The following is a 22,492-nucleotide window of genomic DNA, read 5'->3' as shown; positions in this document are numbered from 1 at the left end:
TCAGGAAAGGAATATGGGTATCAGTAGACTTATTTCTGAAATTTCTAGAGTGCAAGAGGTCAGCTCAAGAAAGAAAAAAGGGAAGCACAGAACTCTACGTAGCAGGTTGTGAACCTCTAAGTTAATTTTCCCAGGGAAAAATTCGGGGTGAATAATATGTGAGATGATTCCAGATAAATGAGCTGGTTATACATCCAGGTTATGGGGCAGGGCTATGGCGACTTGGAATCCAGCCATAACTGTCTGAAGTGATGGTCTGAAGTTTCTGTCACAGAAAGCACTGTTCCTTCTCTTGGGAATACTGTGAGGAAAACATTAGGCTTGCAACCCTGGCCCCGACTTCCAGCTTCATCCACTGCAATTCAGGCCTTTATTTCCATGATCAAGACCCAGCCAGGACTTCCTATGACCTCGGCCAAGACAGGGTTTTGTGGCCCTCAAAGGGACATCATCCCCACCTTATATGTGCTCAAGGGTTCCAGTCTGAGGAGCATTTTCTTGCACATTTCTCATTTGCACCCCCGAAGGGAAGCTGAAAGGATAACCCCTTAATAGTGAGAAAAATGGAGGCTCAGAGACGGTTAACTGAGCTGCCTACATATTACATAAGAGTTACACGACAAGGGTGACATGATGCAGTTTTCTGGTTTGTAATCCAGGGCTCTTTGGATCTCCTTTTTCTACAAGGCACAGCCACATTCTTGTAACCTGACCCAGGTAGGTCAACAGCAAAGTCTCAAAGGCAAGACTAGAAAAACCCAAAGCACAGAGAAACTCTATTTGTCAGCTCAAATGTACACAAGGTACATTTGATCATTACCAAGACTCGCCAAAGAGCGGGAAATGGGAGTGCCTAGAAGCTCCCAGCCCCCCTTCCGAGAAGAGGCCAGCCTTCCCTGTCCAAATTCCCAAACATGCAGGTCAGGCTAACTTACCACTACTTGCTAAAGGGCATTTCTTCCAACCTGAGAAGGAAGGATGGGAAAACCAAGATTCTCGATTATACATTTCCATCGAGTTTAAATGTCATCTTTTATTTGTGACCTGGGTACAGTCCCTCGCATGAGAACTCGGCTTTTGGCAGACTCTTACAACAAACCAAAGTTCATGGAAAGGAGGATAAAACAGTGACCCCCATAAAAATATCTGTGGGAAAAAGCTCTCTGAATTATCTGACTAAATATTCCCATTGCAGACATAAAACCAATACGTGTCCTTTTCTGAGCAGGAAGTTACATTGCTTAAAAAGAATTTGAGTAAGAAAACTTACCCCAAAGCTGGGGAAGATGTTATACAACCCTCACTGCGAAACACAGAATTTTTATCATAACAGAAAAAGGAGAAAATCCCATAAGCAAAGAATAACCTTAGCGTTTCACCTTGTGCTTGGGAAGAGTAAAGGCTCCCCCAGTAAGGACTGAACCGTTTTTGAAATTTCCGAAACACTTCAGTTGGTTCTGCTTAATGGAAAATAACTTCCTTCTTTATTTTACAATTAAAATATTTAGAAAAGCAAGGTAGGAACAGGAAAAATATACTTGTTAGCCGAAAATGGATTACAAAACAGCACAGACGCTATGCTTAAATATGTGAAAGTCCAGATCAAACAACCACACAAAACCAAAACTGGTTTAATCGGGGTTGTAGGGTTGCGGGTTATCTGAACACCTTTAAGGCTGCCACGTGATGCCCATCCCTGAACGGCGTCTACCGCGGCATGGGGTGCGGAGCACATCACACACGATCCCTGGCGGGGCTCCCGACTACCTGAAGCCCGCGGCGCCAGCCTGTGTCCTGGCCTCGGTTCCACAGTCACTGCCTCACTGCACGGGGCCCCGCAGCTTCAGCAGGGCTCTGGGACAAGCCCCGGGCTGGCCTCGGGCCCGTGCCAGGTATCCGAAGCCAGCCATGAGAAAGGACTATGAACCCATATGCTTTATCTAATAAATACTGCCAGGCACCAGCCATCCCATGGGGCGGATGCTCTCAGAGAGGTGACTTCACTGGCCCAAGGTCACACAGCTGGTAAATGGCCGAGGCAGCAGGCAAACCCAAGCAGCTGAGCCCGAGTCGGAGTTTTAAACCATGATGCAAGCGGATGCCGCCGCACAGGGTCACGACTGACGGGACACTAGTCTTCTTTTCCAAGGTCAATCTCCTTAAAAATTATTAAATATTTACAGCCTTACATTTATACATTTCAACCTACAAAACTACCAGGAGTCAAAGTCAAATATGGGGTGTGAGTGTGGGGGGGGGGTGTAAAGGAGGAAACTTGATTAATGATTACTGCATGAGCCAAATTCTGGGCAAAACACCTCACACACCGCATTTTGCTTCCCAGTGTGCAGTCCACGCAATCCCAGTGTCTCACTCACGGACACTAGAGTGGGAACCACTGAAGCGGATGATCCTCAAAGGTTTCCTCCAGTTCTGAAAGCCCTGGAAACACTGGAACAAGGTGCCCGCCAGAAAACATTTTAATGTGGCCATCGACAGCCAGGAGGACTCCTCATCAACTCCGACTCAGGGATACTCTCTCTCTCTCTCTCTGTCTCTCTCTCTCTCTCTCTCTCTCTCTCTCACACACACACACACACACACACAGTGAAGGAGCTGAGCAGGTTAGGGAGGGGGCCACCAGCACTAGTCCGCACACTCAGGCCCCACCCAACTCCTTGAGGCTGCCCTATGCTCTTTCCAAGGTTAAGGATAAAAGAGAGGCAGGATCTTCCTGTTACCATTAAATAAAATGAGCAGCCACCGGTCCATCCAGTCGGGCCGAGTGAGGCAGGGAGGTTGGGAATCCGAGCTCTGACTCAACCCCGGCCCGGGCAGGCAGCCTTGGCGCCCTGGTGGCCCTGCTCCTGCTCACCCTCCAGCACACACTCAGGGCCCCAAGGGGAGGGAGCCCGAGCCCCTGCCATATCACCAGGCCAGGGGCGCCCGCATGCCTGGGAGAAGTTGCGCAGCACCCTGCAGGCCCGCCGGGCCCCCGACCCTCCAGGGGCCTGGCGAGAGTGGCTTTCCTAAATCCTTATCTCCCAGGTTGCTCCCATCTGCTGCCTGGTCCTTGCCAGCCCTTTCCAGACTCTGCTCAGATAAACAGGGACAGTTTGCAGCTAAGTGGTTCTGGGGGAGACAACAGCTCCGAGCACCCGTGCAGACATGGGGGGACAAGGGTGTGAGCAAAGCAGCTCAATGGGACCAGAAGGGCTGGGCCATTCCGAGACCCTGTTCCTTGATGGGAACAAGGAGCCGGGCCTGGGTTCTTGCAGGGCTGGGGAGGGCAGCCCGGGACTTCGCTCACAACCTCACCTAGCGGCTGGCACGGAGAGATCGTGTGTGTCTCGGACTTTGCTTTTTAATCTCTAAGTCGTGGAACAACGGATCACCAGCTAAACCCGGGAATCTGGTTCCTAGTCACTAGTATGAGTATTAGTACTTCACGTTCAAAATTCAAAGGGAAAAGAACATATAATGAATCTACTCACCCACACATGCCCACAAGCAACATCATACATGGGAAAGTGTCTGGCGGGACATGTTCTCGTCCCCATCTGATCACAGCTCCCCAAAGCCCAGTAGGCTGATGTTCTCAAGTGGTATTTATCACTCAAGATAAAATTATCACTAAGTCCATTCTTCAAATAAACATGCACAGAACTTTCCGAAAAGGGAGAAGAAGAAAACTTAGGAAATGATGACAGGGAATGAATCCTCCCGGAGGCTATCTTGACCCTGCCTTTAGTAAAAGTGACAACACTTTCAGATGGGCGGTGTGAAAGTCCATGGAGTTCTAAAACGAGGCTGGTAGCTGTTTGAGGGAGGAAAATGTTCCAGATCCATTTTCACTTGGAAGGTCAGCCTGGCATCTGGAGTCAGCCCAGAATTAAAATCTGGTTACGCTCCCTGCTAGCTGTGTGACCCTGCGCAAGCTGCTCAACCTCTCTGAGTCTGTTTCCTCATCTGTAAAATGGTGAAGATCAAACCCACCATTCCAGTCTGTCGCCTACCACTCAACGGGCATTCAAGTTTTCCTCCGAGGGTTCGGATTCCTCCAGCACTAAGCACGTTTCTCAAGTTTTGTCATTCATTGTCCCTTTTATAAATTCTCCCTCGCTAGAAATCCGTCTGTCCCCTACCCTAAACACCACCTCCAAAAGGAAGATCACAGCTTGACCCAGTTACTGCAGCTGTTAGCTTCTAAGTGCTTCGCAGGACCCCTCTCCCCAGGTCCCCTATTTGTAACGGATGGGTTCCGCCGACCCTGGACGTACACCCCAGAATTACTTGGATGGCTGCTTCTTCATGCTCTCCCCGTCCAACCAGGAGCCAAGTCTCCTGTGCCCACAATGCGACCTGCACCTCCGGGTCACCTCCTCGCCTCCTCTCCGTCTTCAGGCTCGGCCCCGGCTACCAGGCCAGCCTGTCACCTCCCTACCCCACCCCACCCCCGCCTTGCTCCCTCCTCCCCACCTGCTCAGGCTTTAGTCCCCGCACATACACTGTCCCTGCTCATGCTGCTCCCTCAAAGCAGAACTACCTGCCGTGTCCTCTGACACCCCTCTCTTCCCCACTCCCAGGGCTAAAGCTCAGGGCCTCTGGGCTTCTCCAAGATCTCGCACCCTGGGAGACCTGGGCCCGCTCACCCACACACCCTCGGGCCCAGCGGCACTCCGTAGGGATCCGTGCTTCCCTTCACACCGTCCAGCCAACATCCCCCGTCTCCACGCCATCCACGCCTTAACATTCAAGCACAGCAAACACATTTCTCTTCCAGAAAATCTCAGCTTCGCTCTGCCATCTGCAGAGTGCCTGCCTTTTGCCATGCCTTCCTGGACAGCTCCTACTCCTTCCAAATAAATTAGTTCAAGTGTCACCTCCTGGCTGGAGTACACCCGCCTCCCAGGAGCTGGGGCATCCTCTCCGGATCATGCTGGCCAATGCCTGGGCATATCCCATAACCAAGGTCTTCACATCATATCCCAGCTTGTGGCACCTGGGAATCATTCCGCATTTGCTAAATGAGCCGATACTGTGATCATCTGGTCAAGTTCTTAAATACCGTGAGATGCTCAGTAGAAACTGGATTAAACATATACATCTTTTCTCCAAAGAGAGGACACTGGAAAATCACTTTATGTACTGGTAAATGACACACACGTATTTTATAAATCTCTCTTATCAAAGTAATAAAGTACAATAAAAACAAAAATTTAAAGGATTTTTTCTAGAGTTAAGAGAGAGATGAATTTCAGTAGTGAGCTTGTATTAAATCTGGGAGTTTGGGGACAAGATCTGAAGAGGTAAATGGGGTGGACACTATGGCCCAGCCCCTCATTTCCCGCAGTCAGCCCCAGACCCACCAAAGACAACATACTTGGGTGTGCTCTGACTGGGCATGCCCTGCCTGTGTGTGTGGGAAGGGGTGGGGGGTGGGAATGGACATGCACAGGATTCAGTAGTGCTTCCAAGGGAGGGCTCCATTCCTCCTCCACCCTATCCCCAAATAGGGGAGCCTCCACACCTCCTTCCGGGTGAGGAGAGGACCTTGAGCAATTGTTACTCCATCAAGGCAATGATAGTAGTAGAGGCCCAGGGCAAATAGGCCTCAGGAAGGAAGGTCCTTGGTACAAACTTAAAATTTGAGGGACATCCACTTCCCTAAGGTGGGAATCATCTTAGAAAAGAAATGCTGAAAGGCAGGCATTTGCTTCCTGCGGAGCAGGTTTTTTTTTTTTTTTTTTTTTTTTTTTTGAGAGAGAGAGAAAGAAACTCTTAAGCTGGCTCTATGCCCAGCACAGAGCCCTAGGCAGGGCTTGATCTCATGACTCTGAGATCATGACCTAAGCCTAAATCAAGAGTTGGAGGTTAAACTGACTGAGCCACCCAGGCACCCCATTCCTCGGAGCTTAATGTGTTCTGGAAGCCCTTGTTAAGAGCTGTACGTGGCTATGCCTTGGTAAATGTTTCCACTCTGAGCTCCAGGACCTAGATACAAGCAGTACAGTCTGGCAGGCTCTCGACAGGCCCTCAGAGAAAGCCCTGATTTCTCTCTGCTCCATCCTTCTGTTTGCATAGTTGGGTTACATGGGATGCATTTCAGCCTGGGTCCAACCAGGAGGCAGAAACCACAGTAATTTAAGCACAAGTTTAAGAATCTGATAATTAAGTAATAACTATAAATAAAGATGGAATAGAATTCTAAAGAGTAGGCTTTGGCAGATGAAGAGTACCAGGAAAAGGACAAACGTGGGAGAGAGCTTCCGAGCTTGTCTGACAAGGAATGGATGACAGAGAAGTTCCCGCGGTCCCAGGCCAGAGAGGGTCCAGGGAGCAGGAAAGCAGGAACAGCCCCCTGGGGATGCAGCCACAAAGCCTGGAACACACAGTCTCCACCAGGAGAACAAGAGAAAACAAACCTTGGAGACGGCTGGGTGGGCACGCAGAGTCCCCACACCCGGGGAGTCAAGGTGCTGCCGGGACCAGGACGTGGCCACAGCCCGGGACAAAGATGAGGTGGCCGGCTCGCTGGCTGCCCAGGGTCACGGGGCACCAGTATGAATATACGTGGGGCCACCAGAAGCAGTGGCCTGAGCCCCAGCTCCCCATCCTGGCACCGCCAGAGCCCAGAGCCGGATAAGCCATGCCCTGCAGGCCCTAGGAGCGCAGGCAAACAGCAGCTTTACAGGAGCCTGCTTCCAGACACGAGAGCCAGGAAGGAAAATCCCAGTCTTCCGCAGCACCCTCCCAGAGCCTCAGCTCACAGAAGGCAAAGGCCTCCTGGAAGGCCCGACCCATTTTCACCTGTCAGGCGACACGGGAGGAGTCTGGGGCTGAGAGGCAACAGTCAAGAACTGACCCAAGTCCTCTATCTCTAAATCACCAACCCAAGTTCATCTTCCCCCAGACTTTTAGTAAGTCCGAAGTTAGGAGCAAAGGTTTCTTATAAAATGTGGGGCCTGGGCCGCCTGGGTGGCTCCGTCTGTTAAACGTCTGCCTCCGGCTCCGCTGGTGATCGGTCCCCGGATGGATGGAGCCATGGGCCGCTGCTCAGCGGGGAGCCTGCTTCTCCCTCTCCCTCCGCCTGCGCCTGCGCCTGCACGCTCTCCGTCTCCGTCTAACAAATAAATAAGGCCTTTAGAAAACAAAACAAACCGAAGATCCTATAGACAACAAATAGGTAAGCGTTCATGAGCTGCCAGCAGAGGTCAAGGCAGGACCCGAGCGGGGCCGGGGTGTCTGCCAGCAGAGGTCACGCAGCCGTGGCTCCCGTAGGCCCGGGGGGGGGGGGGGGGGGGGGGAGTGCTGGCGGGCCCAGGGCCTCTCCACAGAGCAGGAGGCCGCATCCTCACCTACCTGAGCAAGCTGCCCGACAGCCTGCGGGAATGCGTTCTCTTCCTCGCAGGCCCTCTACTCAAGGAAACAAAGAAGAAAAGAAAATGGGCTAAATCACACAGGAGTGGGAATTAAGGGAAAATGAAGAACTCCGCATCCAAGTCCATGTTGACAGCAGAGTTGGCTTCTGCGGTCCCGGTCCCGGAGACTTTTATTGGGGGACGTGGGGGGGGGGGGTCAGAGAGAGAGAGAGAGCACGGGAGCGAGCACACACCTTAAGCAGGCTCGACACCCAGTGCAGAGCCCGACGCAGGGCTCGATCTCCCACCCCTGAGATCATGACCTGAGCCAAGAGCTGAGAGCCAGAGTGGGGGCCACCCAGAAGCCCCACTGAGATTTAACTCCTGTAAAGCAGGTTGGGTTCCCGGGGGGCAAGAGCACGCTCTGAGGAGTCTGTCTCCTATCAGCAGAGCTCTCGCGCACCTGCGGACACAGGGATTTGCGCTGGCTCACCAGTCAACGACCAGCGAGTGGTTTAGGATTTTCTGCATAATCAAAAAAAAAAAAAAAAGAACCACCTCATAAATGCATCTTTTTTGTCTTATTATTTCCTTTGGAAAAACTACGAGAGAAAGAAGACTGTTCTCTCCTCCTCCTCCTCCGTCCCCGCACCAGAAAGAAAGGCCAGACCGGTTTATCTGCACCGCACACCCGAGGGCGGGGCCCACACAGGGCGCTATCCGCCTTGACCCAGGATGCGGTCCTTCTTTTTAAGCTTTACAAAGAATGGACATCTCCCCGTCTTAATAGATGTTGTTCTTCCCATATGCTTCCTTCCTGATTTTCCTTCCTCATGCCCTTTCCCATTTTCCTATGTCGGTGGCTCTCCTCTCATTTCATCTTCACAAGCTCAAAACTGTGAAGCCATTCGTCTGAGGCTATGGAGCTAATCCGGTGGAGGCAGCACTTGGAGCCTGGACCCCGACCCCAAGACTAAGCTCTTACTCTTTCTACCGCACAGGGCCACTGCTCAAGAAGATTTCAAGAATCCCCCAAATAAAGCTGGACTTAACTCTTTCGTGGGAGCTGTTCAGAGAAAATGCGGCCTCTCCCCTCCCCTTGCCTCCAGCAGCATAGCCTGAAGGAGGGACCCCAGCGAGGGACCCCTGGACGCTGCTGCAGGTGAGAGGTCAGGTCCCCTGGACAGCAGAGGAAAGGGCCCCACCTGTGTCAGAGAAGATGATCGAAGGCTAAGTGCTGGCCACAAACCGTTCCATCTCAACTTTTCACTGGTTCTCTCCATCACAAGCACACACAGATCACAGACCACTTTCCTTACTAGAAAGAAGAGGTAAGAATTTCCTCTCTGGGGCCTGGTCGCTCATCTACTCAATTCACCTCATTTACAGAAGAGGAAACCCAGGTACCAGGAGGCCCAGACCTCAGCCGACGCCCCCACAGGGAGAATCAGGACCGTGAGGCCAGCGGTGAGAAGGACTGTCAGTGACCACGTCTCTTCCTCAGTTTGCAGCTTCAGACTCTAGGCCTTCCACATAAACAACAAAAGGGCAAAAAGGCCAGTTGTTTCCAGTACTGCTTTGAGTGGCTCCATCCCTGATCCCCTCCCCTGGGTGTGTTTGTATTACTTCCCCTTTGCTCTTGGAACACCTAACACGCGTTTATCTGACTTATCCACACTTGTTGTTAACAAGCCTGACACACCCACAGGATGTGGGGGGCCTCAGGGATGGGCTGGGCCACATTCGTTTTCGGACCACACGTTTTCGTTTTTGCATCTCTGGTGTCTGCCACTCAGACAGCACCTGGATACCGAGTCAATGAATCTGAGGGAAAGGAGGGCGTAAAAGGGGAGGAGCAGTAAAGAAACAAAAAATAAAGTTTTTATTTTCGTTTTTATCTTTGTCATCAAGAGTCAACGCTGCTTGTTGAGTGTAATTTCACACACAGGCCCTGCATCTCCAGCCCCGCAGAGTCGTGTACCTGGCGCTGGCTGTCAGTCCAGGCCACTCCTCTTCCTAAGGGGGCCAAGCCTTTTCCAATTCCAGTGCTTTCCCCCTCAATGCCTTACCCCTCACGGAAGCATTAGCTGGTATCATCTGGATGCTGTACATAACCTAAAAACATCTCAGGAAACAGTCTACTACGATTAAATAAATCCATAAACACAGGCCCAAGGGTTGGAAGGCAATTACAAATTAATAAAAATGCATAAGCATAAATTACAGTACTGGACTAGAAAAGAATCCCATTATATAAACCAAGTTATCAAACTGACCTTGTATAAATGCTTCTGGAAATAAGTAGGCCATCAGCATGGCTTGGCAATCTTGGTATAGAGATAGGGAGGGGAGGAGGTAATTTGGCGCCAGCTTTGTGGACTCCTTTTGTCTACAGACACTTATAAAGAAAAGCTGATGAAATCAATAAGAGAGGGGCACCCGATGGCTCAGGGGTTGAGTGTCTGCCTTCAGCTCAGGGTATGATCCCTGGGGTCTTGAGATCGAGTCCCCGTTGGGCTCCCCGCAGGGAGTCTGTTCTCCCTCTGCCTCTGCCTCTGTGTCTCTCATGAATAAACAGACAAAATCTTAAAAAAAAAAAAATCAGTAAGAAAGTACTTTCATATAAGTACTGGAAAAGAGATTACTGTCATTTTTAAATATATGAAAATTTCACCTAAAGACTAGCTTATTTACACAAGGAAAAGCTGTCTCATCGAAGTTTGAAAACTGACTTTCAAAATTGTATCATTCCCCACTACGTAATTCCATGGGTTGTGATAACTGCCCACAGACATTTTTTATTTTAAAACAATCATTTTGGGGATCCCTGGGTGGCTCAGCGGTTTAGCGCAGCCTTCAGCCCAGGGCCTGATCCTGGAGACCCGAGATCGAGTCCCATGTCGGGCTCCCTGCAGGGAGCCTGCTTCTCCCTCTGCCTGTGTCTCTGGCTCTCTCTCTCTCTGTGTCTCTCATGAATAAATGAATAAATCTTAAAAAAAAAAAGACTTAAAAAAAATAAAACAATCACTTTAATGTTAAGCACTTGACACCCAATCCAATCTTCCATTTTCTCTGCCATAGAGATTTGTATCTATGTCACTTCCAGCAAGCTCTACAGACAAACTTTCAAATCAACCGCTGCCCTCCCCAATCTTATTAAATTACACGTGGCAATTCTTGACCCTACAAAATGTAGAGCTTGAGAGCCTGTCCATCAATCTCCTGCACAATAAGAGTTTACATTTGTCTTCCTTTTAAAAATAAAAATATAACCTCCCCGAATCGAGAGAACATTGTCTGAACATGCTGCAAAACCGAGAGTGCACACAGCACGTTCCACTTCTTCTGTGACTTTAATATTTAAATCAACACCAGTGACATTGATTGTGTTTATTTTAAGTGATTTAATAAATCGCCTGGGGAAGTCTCAATTTCTTGGCTGTTAGGACGCGGTTCCCGGCTGCCCAGTGACACACGCTCACAAGAGCGCCCGCCCTTCCGTACAGTGACAGTACGTGACCCCACGGAGCGCGAGGCCCGCCTCGGCCGGGGCCCAGGGAGACCCACCAGGCCTGGAGGAGCGCCTGACTCCAGCGCCCGACTCACTGTGGTGACAACGTGAACATCACAGGAAGTTGTGCGGAGCTGGCACGTGCAGAGATTTAGATATTGTCGTATCTAAATACGACAGGAAGACAGGACAGAGCCAACACGTGGGGGACAAGGCGACCAAGCGCAGGCCGCAGAGCGGGGGAGCGCGGGGGAGGGGGGAGCTCTCCAGGGACCCAGCCCTGAGGGTCGCAGCGGTTCCTCCGGGCACAGTAAGTCCGCGGCCGCCAAAGCTGGCCTGAGGGCCCCAAGACCGAGAGGGGATGGCGAGCGCCAGGAACCGGGGAGCCAGGTGGGCCCCCAGCCCGCGCCCATCCCCGCCGCCGCTACGCTGAAGGCCAGCGTGGGGCCGGGGCTTGGCTGCTCAGGCGCCGGGTCGGAGGCGACCCCCCACTAGGCACTCTCACCGCCACCTGACCTAGGGCCAAGCAGGCGGCCCTCAGAACCCCTCCCAGAGAAGGCCGAGGCCCTGCACCCCCGAGGGGCGACTCCTGTCCTCCCGCTAGCTTCCCCCAGCCTGAAACACTGTCTGCCCTCCTCCCAAAGACCCAGGTTCAAATCCCACCGCCTCTTCCTGAGGTCGTCCTTTATGTGCTTCACCTCCCATCCTGCACTTGGGATTCCCCCCAAACTGGAACCTCTCAGGAAGAACAGGTGACCAGAGCTGATTACCTAGAACCTACCCCTCACCCCCAGCACTGCTTCCCGGCCCAAACGGCTGCAGGTGAGGCAAGATCCCCTCTCCCCAACCCCGAGGGAGGCAGGACTGAGCCCCCCCAACACACACACACACACACACACGTGCTGTAACCCCAAGGTGAAAGCACCCCAACCACTGCTCCTCACACATACTGAGGATCCAATTAAACTGTGCCTCCCCCTGGGAAGCCACGTCTTCTCCAGAGTCAGGGACCATCCTCATCCCAGAAGAATCCCTTTGTAGTGACAAGTGACCCTAGGGTGGCAACCTCAGAGTGGGGTACCAACAAGCAAACTGCCGCCCCTCCCTCGGTTCCCTTCTCCTAGATTCCTTTCCCTTCCCCGCCTCTCTTCCTTTTCTCTAATGTTAAATCTCAAGAAGTTACTAAAAGAAGCTTCAGGCCCGGTTTCTAAGTTGCTTTTTTTTTCAAATATCAAAATAAATCACACAGATTTAAAATACTTTCAAGCCTTCTATCCAAATGTCCTATTAAAAGGGGCCTGTTCAACCAAGACTTATGTCCACATATTTAAAGGGATGAAATGGTAACGCTTCCTCCTCTGGCCACCTGCCAAGAAAAATTTATGTTGCCAAAATAAAAGAGATTATGTTTGCTCAATATACAAGCACAGGACAGAGCAGCTTAGAAACTGGGCCTCCTGTACCAAGCAGCTTAAATCATCTGATTTTAAGAGTGTCTGTGAATGTCACCTTCACATGTCCTAGGCTCTCCCCTACTTGGAGACGTCAGGGGCCGTACAAATCCGTGTGTCACCCGGTGCACATCCTCTGCTCACTTCTCCCTCCCCGGGGGGTCCAAACACTCCCACAGTTTCTACTTCTCCAACCGGTGACCTGGAGGTCCTGCAGGACTTGCGCTCCCACTCGGTGCGCGGCCCACACAGCCTCCTACTCAGGCAGGGGTTAAGGGCGAGGCCTGTCATGCTGAAACCAGTGACAGCCACCTGAGGCTTCCTTAGATCACTCTCCCTCGATTGAAAATTTCCATTATAAAGAGGTGTTTTGTTGTTTTTTTTTTTTTAAGGATCCATCAGACCCTTAAGGAAAAAAATTCAAAAGAGAGAAACATTCAGTTAAAAATAGGAGTATTCATGAGAGATATTTTAAGTTCATTTGAAGAAAATAATTCCTTATGTGGTGAAGAGAAGAAAAATAAAATGGCTGCATCTCATTTACTGTGAGAATAAAAGCTACATAAGTTCCTTATAAACAAGCGTCAGATTCAGCCATAAAACAATAAATGTAAAATATATTCCTTTAGTTCCAAATGTTAACTATTCAGAAAAGATGGTAACTGGAACAAACCCAATCAGACCTTTCAATGCTGAACAAAGATATTTGATTCTGAAAACATCACTAGGCTTCCCAATGAATACTCTAGAGCCAGACTTGAAGGTTTTATTTTGTTTTGTTTGTATTTTAAACCTAATTGTGTTACTCTCTGATCGGGACTCAAAAAAGCAGCACTCCAGAGAAGCATTTGGATGTTAAGTGCTTTTCAAAGAAAATAAAAAACAACATAATGCTGAAGCACGAATTAAAGACCTTAGCAAGTCCATGGCCCGTAGAAGTAACCTTACTGGAGTGTGTTCGTGCTTTCAGACTCATGACTGCGTTGGATTTAAACACTCCACCTGTGAGGCCGGCGGTGCAGGGCTTTCTCCTATTTCTTCGGGGGTGGAGGAAGCAACAGAAGCTAAGTAGGTTGCCATGGCTACAAAGGTTTTTTTGTTTTGTTTTTCTTTTTTTTTTTAAGATTTTTATTTATTTATTCACGAGAGGCACAGAGAGAGAGAGACAGAGACAGAGACAGAGAGAGGCAGAGACACAGGCAGAGGGAGAAGCAGGCTCCACGCAGGGAGCCCGAGGTGGGACTCGATCCCGGGACCCCAGGATACTGTCCTGAGCCAAAGGCAGATGCTCAACCGCTGAGCCACCCAGGCGTCCCTGTTTTTCTGGGTTTTTTGAAGTTAGCCCTGGAACCAAAATTTACTTCAAATTTCCTACGTGGACCACTTTCCAGTTGCACTAAGTCACACCCCAGCCCTCGGAGATTAGCGTGGCCTTGACACAGCTCCAGGCACAAGCCCCTCCTTCCCCTCCTCCTATCGACACCCTGAAAAGGTTCTGCTCCTGCCCCACCTTCCCAAGTCCCTTCATCCTCTAGGGTCTCCGTAGTGCTTGGCCCCTCCGGACTCCCCAGGGCACCTATCACGGCCCCCACCCCAAATTCAAGACCGCGGAACCCAGATTCTCTTCCTCATTCTCCTACATCTTTGAAGCTTTGCTCCTGGCCCCACAGTCCTGGGCTCAGGCCTATTGCTGGGTCGCCCTTGCGCGTAGCAGCCCCTGGACCCCCCGAGACGCCACTGCAGCCTCCCATGTTCAAAATGTCAAATAAAAAGGTCCCTCGTGTACCCGTACGCGTAGATCCCCCTTCACACCTTCCCGTACTGGTTTCCAAATCCCAGGCCACCGACAGGACACTGTTCACTTCTCACTCCCTTTCGAATAAAGCACACAGATACACTCCGATCCTGCGCAGCCCGGTCGGTGTGGGCACTCGGTGTCCCCCGAAGACTGAGGAAGTGAGCAAATGCGAGCACCTACGAGCACCTACTCCACGGAGCAGGGCTTGAGACCGACAACCAAGAATAAAGAGGCATGAGGCGATGATCTAAGGCTGATAAGAACTGAGACAAAATACACAGGACGGTAGAGATGATAAGGATAAAAAGAGTCAGACAAATCCTTCTTCTCAGAAAAAAGTGGCAGGAGCGGGGCCAGACAATTCTAGGAAGGGGGACCGGCCACCACGGATGGCAGGGGCGGGACCGCGCCTTCAGCCTGAGAATCGCAGCTACTGGAGGTTTCTGAGTAGAGAAGGGCATCAAGTAATTTCAGTTTTTAAATATTCCTCCGCCTTCTTTCTGAGAATAGACTGTTGTGGGGCAAATGAGAAGCAGTGCCCCATCCGGAGGCTGTAAAATGAGCCAGGCCCATGATCACAAGCTGCCCTGCATCCTCCTAAAGGCAAGCCTGACCTTGACACATGACGACATCCTCTCTGCCAGAACTTTCCATGGCTCCCACGACCTCCGTAGCTATCAAGTACCACGTCTTCGCATGGTCACTGGCCTGCACCGTGTCCATTACCCCTTCCTAGACACCCTGACCTCCAAACCCGTGGGATCACCTGCTATTTCCCTGACACACTGCCCCAAGCCTCTAAGTCTCTGCCCTCCAAAAAGTGATTAACTCATCCGTTAAGGCTAAGCCCAAACACCACTTCCTCAGGAAACCTTTCTTGGCTGCCCCCCCCAAAACTGCACATGGCTTGCACCTCAACGGGAGCACTCTTTCATCATTTCTGGGTTAGAGTTTCCCACAGACTGCTAACTCGAGGGCAGAACTGTGCCTGACCCACCTAGGAATATACATGGGGCCGAGCACAGTGCTAGGCATACAGTAAGTGCTCAACTGATGCACACTGGCTAAGTGAACAAAATGCTCCTCTGATTATATACCATCTTGAGGTCTTGGGGGGAAAGGGTCCCAAGGACAGGTTTTCTCTCTCAGCTACTGTAATCTGGAACACCAGGGTCCTGGTGGGAGTACTGGGGGACTTCCACGCCCAGCACTGCTGATAATGGTACAGCCACAAGTAGGGCCCAGAATGGGGATGGATTTGAACCCAAGCCTTCAAAGCCTCCTGCCCTCTCAGCCAGGTATCTCTAGGCAGGCCCATATAATCCATTTTAAATTTACCTAAAGTATCAGCAATGCATTTTCTTCTAAGCCTATTCTAGAAGTGTACACATGCAAAGAAAAGAACCTGGAAGGATCCAAGCCAAGTTAAGGGCAGTTACAGTGTTAAGAGATGGTGAAATTAATTTTATTTTCCTTTACCTTACCTTGAGCTTTCCCCCTAAATAAACATCGTAAGGAAAAAAAGTCTTTTAGAAAGAATGCCACAGTACCACCCGAGTTATATTCAAAGCATGGCTCCAAAAATAGAAAGTATCCAAAAAGCCCACCAAAAACACTGGGAACATGACACCACTAAATATATCGTATCACTTGCAGAGGAAGATTACAGAAGCTGCAAATGTTTTAAAAGGCAGGTCTGAGTCTAACAACTGGCCCTGTGCTTTCACTTCTGAAATACTTATTTCACAAAACTTAAGGCAGTAAACCTTGTTCCTGGGTACCCCAGGCACTTACCGTCGCCTCCTATCTCCACTCTCCCACAGCCCTCATACTCCAGGGTAAGCTGTCACTACTGCACCACAGCCTATACCATGCAGGTGACCTCCAGTGACTGATCAACTAACTCTAAATGGGACGTTTCAATGACTGTCATTTAATGACTTATACAGGAAATGTCAAGTAAAATAACAGGAGGAGCGTCTGGGTGGCCCAGTCCATTAAGTGTCTGACTCTTGATTTGGGCTCAGGGCATGTGGAGTCTTTGAGACTCTTTCTCTCTCCTTCTCCCTCTGCCACTCCCCACTCTGGTCTCTCTCTTGCTCTCCAAAATAATTTTTAAAACAATAATAAGATATCAGTTATCAAGATATAATATGTTGGAGATCCCTGGGTGGCTCAGTGGTTTAGCACCTGCCTTCAGCCCAGAACGTGATCCTGGATTCCTGGAATCGAGTCCCACATCGGGCTCCCTGCATGGAGCCTGCTTCTCCCTCTGCCTGGTGTCTCTGCCTCTTTCTCTCTCTCTCTCTCTCTCTCATGAATAAATAAATAAAAATCCTTTTTAAAAAGAGATGTCTTATTTAAGCTGAAAGCTACATCAACAAAGTGTTGAATCAACAAAGACTTGGCTTCTAACTTTCAGTAAAAGACCAACATAACTTGTATAGCATATTAAATAGCATATTAAAGCAAGGAAGAGAGAATTGCTTTAGTTATCTTTTTCTTTTTTTATAGATTTTTCCAAATATTTTATTCACTTATTCAACAGAGAGAGCACATACACACGCACAAGCCGGGAGGGCAAGAGCAAGATAGAGAAGCAGGTTCCCCAGGGCCCTGGGATTATGACCTGAGCCACTGGCAGACACTTAACTGACTGAGCCACCCAGGCATCCCAAGATTTATTCATTTATTCTGAGAGAGAGAGAGAGGGACAACACACAGGTGAGTTGGGGGAGGAAGCAGAGGGAGAGAATCTCAAGCAGACTCAGCACTGAGTGTGCTCAATCCCACAGCCCATGAGATCACGACCTGAGCCGAAACCAAGAGTCAGACACTAAATTCTTAGGGTCTAACTAACTCCGTTAGTTATCACCTTTTTAAAGAAATAGGGCACCTGGGTGGCTCAGTCAGTTGGGCACCTGCCTTCGGCTCAGGTCATGATCCCAACCAAGGTCCTGGGGTCAAGTCCCACCTTGGGCTCTTTGCTCAACAGGGAGTCTGCTTCTCCCTCTCCCTCTCCCTCTGCCTGCTGCTGTTCCCCTTACTTGTGCTTTCTCTGTCACATAAATAAAATCTTTAAAAAGAGAAAGAAAGAAAGAAAGAAAGAAAGAAAGAAAGAAAGAAAGAAAGAAAGAAAGAAAGAAAGAAAGAAAGAAAGAAAGAAAAAGAAAGAAAGAAAAAGAAAAGAAAGAGAAAAGGGGGACAAGGAAATGGCATGGCAAGCACAGTGCTAGATATTTTAGGTATATGATCACGTTATTCTTCTTATTAAATCTGAGATAGAGCTTCATCTCACCCACTTCACAAATGAAGAAACTGAGGCTCAGAGTGGTTAATTAAGTAACTTAGTCACAGTAACCACAGTCACACAGTGGCAAAAACCAACTCAAAACCAGGTCTGTTTCACAAGACTATACACAGTATGATTCTGTAATTCCACTTATATTAGGTTCAAGAACAGGCAAGAACAATCCATATGAAAGGAGTCCCATCTGAGATGTCTGAAAGTCAGAGTAACAGTTCCCCTCTAGAGAGTGGATAGTGACTGGAAAGGGGCCCAGGCATCTTCTGGGGCACCAAAAAATGTTTGCTTCTTGAGCAGGGTGGTGGATTCAGGAGCTGCCCACAGCATTACAGCATTTCCCACTTCATGCTAGACCTCGAGTTTAAAAAAAAAAAAAAAAAAATTCTTCATCTGATTGACTCCAAGTTCCTACTCTTAACCACTAAACCACCACACGGCCCCCCTGACAGAACCTGGCCACACACTAGAATTGACTCCCTTGGACAATCATTTTTAAAAAGTATTCTGGTAAACACCGTACATCCTAATCGCATCAGAGTGAAGGCACTGGAACAATAAACCAGTTTTTAAATGCCGCAGAATGAAAAGTAGAAAGTATCAATTTCCTGGCTACTGGGAATTTCCCCCCTGTAGCCACATCAGAACATAATTTCAAACCCGGCTCTAAGGGAATGTTCACAGAGGTACAGAAAATAATCTGTAACAAAGTTAACCCTGGAAATACCTAAACTAAAATTACACAAACTATTTCAAGACATGTTATAACTTTATCAACAATGCTGACTCTCAAAAGAAATGTGAATTTGGGGGGCACCTGGCTAGCTCAGTTGATAGAGCATGAGACTTTCAATCTCAAGGTCGGGAGTTCAAGACCCATGCTGGGCCTGGAGGCTATGGAAAAAAAAAAAAAAAAGGAAATTTGGATTTTGTTACAAAAATTAAGAAAGGCAAGGGGACAAAGCTGAGGGACAAAGAACATAACAGTTCACACAGGAAGTCCAAATCTCAGCTCCAGAGTTCTAGCATAGAGAAAACCAGTACAATTAACTTTCTCCAGCAGTGATTGTACCACATTTGCCCTAATAACAAATTCTCCATCAAGTACAAGTTCTTCCCACCAACGTTGTGTTCAGACTAGCAAAGCCTCACCACCAGATGATGATGAAATCATTACATCAATTCTCTAAAAGTCTTATACCACACACATGTACCTCTTATTTGAATGGTAATTGCCTCTCCAGAGAGTGGAATTTATTCATCCCACAATTTGGGGACATCTTTGGGAAGCACCTAGTTAACAGTCATCCCACCCTGGGGGGGGGGGTTTGTGAGGGAGGAGGCAGCTGTATCTACACACCTGTTGGCTGTATGTACTCTGGTCCCTTACTGGGGCTTTCGATCAGGTCAGCCAAGAAACCCAACTTTCAAATTGTCAGAGCCCAGTTTAATTCATGTTTCAAGGTTCTGTATACACTAAAATTGCCAGGCAACTGACTGAAATGATTTTAGTTCCTCCTGAGCATTTGCACGTAAGACCATAAATTTGCCTTTACGAGAATTTTCCAGTATCTGTAACTTATACACCACAATTGGGCATGTTGCGATAGATTATATAACCAAATATTATCCCAGGTGCAAGAATCATAATGTTTATGAAAGTAACCACGGGTATCTATTAATTGTTAAAGTCTTTAACAAACTGTCCAATAAAACTGTCAAAAGAAAACTAAGTAAAGTTAAATATTGTGGCTACTAAGCAAGTTAGAAATAATTAAAAGCACTGACCCAGTGTGTTAAGAACAGAGTATGCTTCAGGCACATTCACAGCACGGGGTCAGGATCCCTAAATTATGGTTTAAAAAGAAACAAAACAAAAAATAGCATTACTAGAACACATTAAAACTTAAAGATTCACAGTTTCTTTAAGAAACAATGGATTCATCTTTTCATCCTGCATCAGCTGAAAAAGCCCCATGCATTTCGATCCAGAACATCCTAGCTTTGTACCAACAATGCATCATGTTAAGCAGAATGATCCACTTTTTTTAGATTCTTCATTTCCTAATATAACCCCTTTTTTCCCAATGTACCTCTAAAAAAGGGCACATATTTTAACAAGTTGAATAGTGAAAAATCAACCATGAATTATTAATTCCACTTTCCTCGTTTAGTAAAACCGTAGTATCTTGGAGATATCTAAATTGGAGACATCTAAATTGTGTTTTTTTCAACAAGGAACTCTTCAAAACTACAGGCCATTATAGTTATCCTTCAGAAACCCAGGGGGGAAAATCGTAATTTTTACAAGCATATTATGTTTATTTTCATCAAAGGATTACTTCATTTCTTGGATTTTAAAAACTTTATCTGCATCTGCCAAATGTGGCTGATTTCAGCCTCAGTCAGACCAATCTAAATGGTTTCCAGTTACTGTTTTTGGTAAGGGAAGATGGTGCCTAGAGGGACTTCTATACCCGTTACTACGCAGTGACCACCACTCATTAAGTGTCTCTTAACTCCCATGAGGCAGAGCCAGGAGTTTTGACAAACATGATCCCATTTGTCCTCAAAACCAATCTTGCAGAGTAGGCCCTGCCATCCCCCAACCCTGCTACGGAAAATAAGGCTGGGATGATCAACAACCTGCCTGAAGACTGAGCAGTATGGGGCAGATTCAGGACCAGTAAACGTGGGGGGGGGGGGGGGGAGACGGGAGACTTGAACTTTTATGGAGAATTAGACCTTCCATCAACACACATGCCATCTGCACACTAAACGAAGAGCCGTGAGCCCCTGCTCTTGGGAGATGGCCAAGGGGGAAAAGCAGTATTTCAAACTGAGAAAGTAATTTCAAACGTGAGATCCAAAGATAAAGACATTCGGGAAGCTGGGCAGGGAAGAGCCTCCTCTACTTACATAGAGAGTTCTATAGGGTTCTGCGCTTCTCTGGTCTTAAAAGCCCATCGGATTTAAGAGCACAGGGGTTGGGGATCCCTGGGGGGACTCAGCGGTTTGGCGCCTGCCTTTGGCCCAGGGCGTGACCCTGGAGCCCCAGGATCGAGTCCCGCATCAGGCTCCCTGCACGGAGCTTGCTTCTCCCTCTGCCTCTCTGTCTCTCATGGATAAATAAAAATCTTAAAAAAAAAAAAAAAAAAAAAGGCACAGGGGCTCTGTGTAACGCTCTCCCTAAACCCACCCGCCTTAATAATCTCTACTCAAAAGAAAAGGAAGTGTGAGCTAGGGCGGCGGGAAGAAGTGACCCCCCAAGCCCGTCCCGCAGCACGGGCGCGACCCGGACCCGGCGGGGCTCGGCCCCCCCCCCCCCCGCCCCTTCCCGGCCCCAATCCTCACCCGCGGGCCCCCTCTCACCGGAAGAATCTGTTATAACAAGTAGGCGCCCTGTGCACCAAGTGGTTTAGCAATCCGGGCTCCCCAGCGCGGCTCCGACCGGGGAGGGGCGGGAGGACGCCGTCCCACTGTCCTAAACCATCTTTCTACGAAACTGGGAAGGTTCGGGAGGCCGCGGGAGCGGGGACAACGTACCGGCGCGTTCCCGGGTGTCGAGCAGGAGAGGGAGCCTCCAAGCCAGCGCGAGCTCACAGGGCATTCACGTCCCACACAGGCGCTCACGCCCGGACACTTGTGGGCAGAGAAGGGGTTTGGGGCTCCACGGCCCTAAGCCCAAGCCCCCGTGGCCCGGATACTAAGGTGACTCGGGTTCACTACCCGCAGGAGGGTCCGCCTGCCGTGGCGGAGCGGGGGGGGGGGGGCCCTCCAGGACGTCCGGGCGCGGCCCCAGCCCCAGCCCCAGCCCGCGGGTCCCCCCGAGCGCCCCCCGCGCCGCCCCCCCAGCGAGGTGTTCTGCAAACGCCGGCCTGGACGCGCCCGCGGCAGCACCCACCCACCCACCCTCCCCCGCTCGCGGACGAGCAGCCTGGTTAATCATTCAACGCGGGCGGCGTGGAACAGTTTTTTAGAGGTCAGAGCGGAAGGTTCTCCCTAAGTTTCAGAGCAAGCAGCCTCCCGGGGCCCGGAGGCGGCGGCGGCGGGGGGGTGGGGGCGGGGAGCGCGGCCCGCGGCTCCGAGGCTCACCGAACACCTGATCTCCCCCTGCGGCAACCGAGGCCGGCGCAGTGCGCGGGCGGGGCGAGGGGTGCGAGCCCGGAGCCGCGCTCCGCCCCGGGCGCCCCTGCCCGCGGCCCGCATCCCCCGCGCCGGCCCCCCGGAAGCTGGGGTGCAGCGAGGAGGGGGCGTCCCGGGGCCCCGCGGGGGGGGGGGAGGGCGGGCGGCGAAAGGGACGCGCAGCCGCGGGCTTCCCTACCCCCGGCCCCGGGGCGGGGAGGCGGGGGAAGGGGGCGCCGGGATGCGGCGGGAGCCACAGGGCCGCCCTCCTCCCGGGGCGCGCCGCGGCGAAGCCCGAGTGGGCGACGGACGGCGCCGGGAGGGAGGCGGGCAGGGCCCGGCCGGCGGGGGGGGGGGGGCTCGCAGCCCCGGCCCTACCTTGTCCGGGAGCGGCTCCTGCTCAGCGGGGCGGGGGCGGGAGATCCCGGCCGCATCCACGTTCCGGCCGCTCGGCGCGGCTCAGCCCGGCGACCGCCGCCGCTCCCGCTCCATCCGTTGCACCGCGAGGGGCTGCCCGGTGGCGTCGGCGGCGAAGGAGTCCCCGGCGCGGCCCGGCCCCGGCACTTGTTGCCGCCTCGGCCGCTGCGCCTCTCACTCCCGGCTCCGGCTCCCGGCGCCGCCGCCGCCGCCGCCGCCGCCGCCGCCTCTGGGCGCCCGGCCCCGCCCCCGCCCCGCCCCCAGGCCCGCCCCCGCCCCGCCCCGCGCGCCAATCGGGCCCGGCCCCGCCCCCCGCGTCACCGCCCCGCGGGGCCCGCAGCCCCGCGCCCCAAGTTTGGGGGAGGCCGCGCTGCGCCCACGACTCGCCCGCCTCCCCGGCTCGTGCTCCTCCTGGCTTCCAGGGACCCCCCCCGGGGTCCCCAGATCCACACGGGGAAGGCAGAGGGTTAAAGCAGGGGACGGGGACCCCAGACAGTAGAGCCCCTCGGAAGGACAGGGCTGCCG

The 22,492-nt window shown here is 50.9% G+C and overlaps 1 protein-coding gene across 4 annotated transcripts in view; it reads right to left on the bottom strand.

Moving 5' to 3' along the window:
• Positions 1-22,184, bottom strand: part of B3GNT2 (UDP-GlcNAc:betaGal beta-1,3-N-acetylglucosaminyltransferase 2) — a 28,184-nt gene extending 6,000 nt beyond the window's left edge. Inside the window, exons 1-2 of one of the 4 annotated variants that reach the window (XM_055328384.1) lie at positions 21,929-22,184; positions 19,214-19,271 (exon numbers count right to left, since the gene is read on the bottom strand). The gene's annotated coding sequence lies outside the window, so the exon portion shown is untranslated. Of the gene's footprint in view, positions 1-19,213; positions 19,272-20,971; positions 21,100-21,928 lie in introns of those variants that run through there. The other 3 variants (XM_055328385.1, XM_055328383.1, XM_055328386.1) reach the window with 3 other exon arrangements.
• Positions 22,185-22,492: the final 308 nt, after the last annotated feature.

Source organism: Nyctereutes procyonoides, unplaced genomic scaffold (assembly GCF_905146905.1).
Source record: "Nyctereutes procyonoides isolate TBG_1078 unplaced genomic scaffold, NYPRO_anot_genome, whole genome shotgun sequence".
In the NCBI taxonomy this organism is placed as follows: Eukaryota; Metazoa; Chordata; class Mammalia; order Carnivora; family Canidae; genus Nyctereutes; species Nyctereutes procyonoides.
The sequence above is the reverse complement of the archived record's forward strand: the minus strand, read 5'-3'. Positions and strand labels throughout refer to the sequence as shown.